This window comes from Hemicordylus capensis, unplaced genomic scaffold (genome assembly GCF_027244095.1).
Source record: "Hemicordylus capensis ecotype Gifberg unplaced genomic scaffold, rHemCap1.1.pri scaffold_47, whole genome shotgun sequence".
In the NCBI taxonomy this organism is placed as follows: domain Eukaryota; kingdom Metazoa; phylum Chordata; class Lepidosauria; order Squamata; family Cordylidae; genus Hemicordylus; species Hemicordylus capensis.
The window spans coordinates 7569-12500 of NW_026513656.1; positions in this window are offsets into that span (position 1 = coordinate 7569).

Genomic DNA, 4932 nt, shown 5'->3' on the forward strand with positions numbered 1-4932 from the left:
AGGCCTCTATGGCGGGTAGACCGGGCCTCCGCTCCCCACTCGGTCCCTTCCCCAGCCTGCCTGCCTGCCTGCCGGCGGGGCCTTAAGCCAGGGAAGGGAGGTGGGAGCCCCGGCCAGGGGAAGCGGATCCTTAAGCCCCGGGGACGCCCCCCCCCACCCACTGTGGAAAATTAAGCCCCGGAGGGAGTGTTCTTCCCGGGGGGAAGCGGCGGCGTCTCCAGCCCCGGCCGGACGGAGGCCCGGAGGCCAGGTCTACCCGGCGGGCGGAGGCCAGGTCTACCCCCATGCAGGCCTATGCGGGTAGACCGGGCCTCCGGGGGGCGGAGGCCAGGTCTACCCGCCATTCAGGCCTATGCGGGTAGACCGGGCCTCCGGGGGGCGGAGGCCAGGTCTACCCGCCATTCAGGCCTATGCGGGTAGACCGGGCCTCCGGCGGGCGGAGGCCAGGTCTACCCCCATAGGCCTCTATGGCGGGTAGACCGGGCCTCCGCTCCCCACTCGGTCCCTTCCCCAGCCTGCCTGCCTGCCTGCCGGCGGGGCCTTAAGCCCGGGAAGGGAGGTGGGAGCCCCGGCCAGGGGAAGCGGATCCTTAAGCCCCGGGGACGCCCCCCCCCACTGTGGAAAATTAAGCCCCGGAGGGAGTGTTCTTCCCGGGGGGAAGCGGCGGGGTCTCCAGGCCGGGCAGGCCGGAGGCCCGGAGGCCAGGTCTACCCGCCATTCAGGCCTATGCGGGTAGACCGGGCCTCCGGCGGGCGGAGGCCAGGTCTACCCGCCATTCAGGCCTATGCGGGTAGACCGGGCCTCCGGCGGGCGGAGGCCAGGTCTACCCGCCATTCAGGCCTATGCGGGTAGACCGGGCCTCCGGCGGGCGGAGGCCAGGTCTACCCCCATAGGCCTCTATGGCGGGTAGACCGGGCCTCCGCTCCCCACTCGGTCCCTTCCCCAGCCTGCCTGCCTGCCTGCCGGCGGGGCCTTAAGCCCGGGAAGGGAGGTGGGAGCCCCGGCCAGGGGAAGCGGATCCTTAAGCCCCGGGGACGCCCCCCCTCCCACTGTGGAAAATTAAGCCCCGGAGGGAGTGTTCTTCCCGGGGGGAAGCGGCGGGGTCTCCAGGCCGGGCCGGCTGGAGGCCCGGAGGCCAGGTCTACCCGGCGAGCGGAGGCCAGGTCTACCCGCCATTCAGGCCTATGCGGGTAGACCGGGCCTCCGGCGGGCGGAGGCCAGGTCTACCCGCCATTCAGGCCTATGCGGGTAGACCGGGCCTCCGGCGGGCGGAGGCCAGGTCTACCCCCATAGGCCTCTATGGCGGGTAGACCGGGCCTCCGCTCCCCACTCGGTCCCTTCCCCAGCCTGCCTGCCGGCGGGGCCTTAAGCCCGGGAAGGGAGGTGGGAGCCCCGGCCAGGGGAAGCGGATCCTTAAGCCCCGGGGACGCCCCCCCCACCCACTGTGGAAAATTAAGCCCCGGAGGGAGTGTTCTTCCCGGGGGGAAGCGGCGGCGTCTCCAGCCCCGGCCGGACGGAGGCCCGGAGGCCAGGTCTACCCGGCGGGCGGAGGCCAGGTCTACCCCCATGCAGGCCTATGCGGGTAGACCGGGCCTCCGGGGGGCGGAGGCCAGGTCTACCCGCCATTCAGGCCTATGCGGGTAGACCGGGCCTCCGGGGGGCGGAGGCCAGGTCTACCCGCCATTCAGGCCTATGCGGGTAGACCGGGCCTCCGGGGGGCGGAGGCCAGGTCTACCCGCCATTCAGGCCTATGCGGGTAGACCGGGCCTCCGGCGGGCGGAGGCCAGGTCTACCCGCCATTCAGGCCTATGCGGGTAGACCGGGCCTCCGGCGGGCGGAGGCCTGGTCTACCCCCATAGGCCTCTATGGCGGGTAGACCGGGCCTCCGCTCCCGACTCGGTCCCTTCCCCTGCCTGCCTGCCTGCCTGCCGGCGGGGCCTTAAGCCCGGGAAGGGAGGTGGGAGCCCCGGCCAGGGGAAGCGGATCCTTAAGCCCCGGGGACGCCCCCCCCCACTGTGGAAAATTAAGCCCCGGAGGGAGTGTTCTTCCCGGGGGGAAGCGGCGGGGTCTCCAGGCCGGGCAGGCCGGAGGCCCGGAGGCCAGGTCTACCCGCCATTCAGGCCTATGCGGGTAGACCGGGCCTCCGGCGGGCGGAGGCCAGGTCTACCCGCCATTCAGGCCTATGCGGGTAGACCGGGCCTCCGGCGGGCGGAGGCCAGGTCTACCCGCCATTCAGGCCTATGCGGGTAGACCGGGCCTCCGGCGGGCGGAGGCCAGGTCTACCCCCATAGGCCTCTATGGCGGGTAGACCGGGCCTCCGCTCCCCACTCGGTCCCTTCCCCAGCCTGCCTGCCTGCCTGCCGGCGGGGCCTTAAGCCCGGGAAGGGAGGTGGGAGCCCCGGCCAGGGGAAGCGGATCCTTAAGCCCCGGGGACGCCCCCCCCACCCACTGTGGAAAATTAAGCCCCGGAGGGAGTGTTCTTCCCGGGGGGAAGCGGCGGCGTCTCCAGCCCCGGCCGGACGGAGGCCCGGAGGCCAGGTCTACCCGCCATTCAGGCCTATGCGGGTAGACCGGGCCTCCGGCGGGCGGAGGCCAGGTCTACCCGCCATTCAGGCCTATGCGGGTAGACCGGGCCTCCGGCGGGCGGAGGCCAGGTCTACCCCCATAGGCCTCTATGGCGGGTAGACCGGGCCTCCGCTCCCCACTCGGTCCCTTCCCCAGCCTGCCTGCCTGCCTGCCGGCGGGGCCTTAAGCCCGGGAAGGGAGGTGGGAGCCCCGGCCAGGGGAAGCGGATCCTTAAGCCCCGGGGACGCCCCCCCCACCCACTGTGGAAAATTAAGCCCCGGAGGGAGTGTTCTTCCCGGGGGGAAGCGGCGGCGTCTCCAGCCCCGGCCGGACGGAGGCCCGGAGGCCAGGTCTACCCGGCGGGCGGAGGCCAGGTCTACCCCCATGCAGGCCTATGCGGGTAGACCGGGCCTCCGGGGGGCGGAGGCCAGGTCTACCCGCCATTCAGGCCTATGCGGGTAGACCGGGCCTCCGGGGGGCGGAGGCCAGGTCTACCCGCCATTCAGGCCTATGCGGGTAGACCGGGCCTCCGGCGGGCGGAGGCCAGGTCTACCCCCATAGGCCTCTATGGCGGGTAGACCGGGCCTCCGCTCCCCACTCGGTCCCTTCCCCAGCCTGCCTGCCTGCCTGCCGGCGGGGCCTTAAGCCCGGGAAGGGAGGTGGGAGCCCCGGCCAGGGGAAGCGGATCCTTAAGCCCCGGGGACGCCCCCCCTCCCACTGTGGAAAATTAAGCCCCGGAGGGAGTGTTCTTCCCGGGGGGAAGCGGCGGCGTCTCCAGCCCCGGCCGGACGGAGGCCCGGAGGCCAGGTCTACCCGGCGGGCGGAGGCCAGGTCTACCCGCCATTCAGGCCTAGGCGGGTAGACCGGACCTCCGGGGGGCGGAGGCCAGGTCTACCCGCCATTCAGGCCTATGCGGGTAGACCGGGCCTCCGGGGGGCGGAGGCCAGGTCTACCCGCCATTCAGGCCTATGCGGGTAGACCGGGCCTCCGGGGGGCGGAGGCCAGGTCTACCCGCCATTCAGGCCTATGCGGGTAGACCGGGCCTCCGGCGGGCGGAGGCCAGGTCTACCCGCCATTCAGGCCTATGCGGGTAGACCGGGCCTCCGGCGGGCGGAGGCCAGGTCTACCCGCCATTCAGGCCTATGCGGGTAGACCGGGCCTCCGGCGGGCGGAGGCCAGGTCTACCCGCCATTCAGGCCTATGCGGGTAGACCGGGCCTCCGGCGGGCGGAGGCCAGGTCTACCCCCATAGGCCTCTATGGCGGGTAGACCGGGCCTCCGCTCCCCACTCGGTCCCTTCCCCAGCCTGCCTGCCTGCCTGCCGGCGGGGCCTTAAGCCCGGGAAGGGAGGTGGGAGCCCCGGCCAGGGGAAGCGGATCCTTAAGCCCCGGGGACGCCCCCCCTCCCACTGTGGAAAATTAAGCCCCGGAGGGAGTGTTCTTCCCGGGGGGAAGCGGCGGCGTCTCCAGCCCCGGCCGGACGGAGGCCCGGAGGCCAGGTCTACCCGGCGGGCGGAGGCCAGGTCTACCCGCCATTCAGGCCTAGGCGGGTAGACCGGGCCTCCGGGGGGCGGAGGCCAGGTCTACCCGCCATTCAGGCCTATGCGGGTAGACCGGGCCTCCGGGGGGCGGAGGCCAGGTCTACCCGCCATTCAGGCCTATGCGGGTAGACCGGGCCTCCGGCGGGCGGAGGCCAGGTCTACCCGCCATTCAGGCCTATGCGGGTAGACCGGGCCTCCGGCGGGCGGAGGCCAGGTCTACCCGCCATTCAGGCCTATGCGGGTAGACCGGGCCTCCGGCGGGCGGAGGCCAGGTCTACCCGCCATTCAGGCCTATGCGGGTAGACCGGGCCTCCGGCGGGCGGAGGCCAGGTCTACCCCCATAGGCCTCTATGGCGGGTAGACCGGGCCTCCGCTCCCCACTCGGTCCCTTCCCCAGCCTGCCTGCCTGCCTGCCGGCGGGGCCTTAAGCCCGGGAAGGGAGGTGGGAGCCCCGGCCAGGGGAAGCGGATCCTTAAGCCCCGGGGACGCCCCCCCCACCCACTGTGGAAAATTAAGCCCCGGAGGGAGTGTTCTTCCCGGGGGGAAGCGGCGGCGTCTCCAGCCCCGGCCGGACGGAGGCCCGGAGGCCAGGTCTACCCGGCGGGCGGAGGCCAGGTCTACCCGCCATTCAGGCCTAGGCGGGTAGACCGGGCCTCCGGCGGGCGGAGGCCAGGTCTACCCGCCATTCAGGCCTATGCGGGTAGACCGGGCCTCCGGCGGGCGGAGGCCAGGTCTACCCGCCATTCAGGCCTATGCGGGTAGACCGGGCCTCCGGCGGGCGGAGGCCAGGTCTACCCCCATAGGCCTCTATGGCGGGTAGACCGGGCC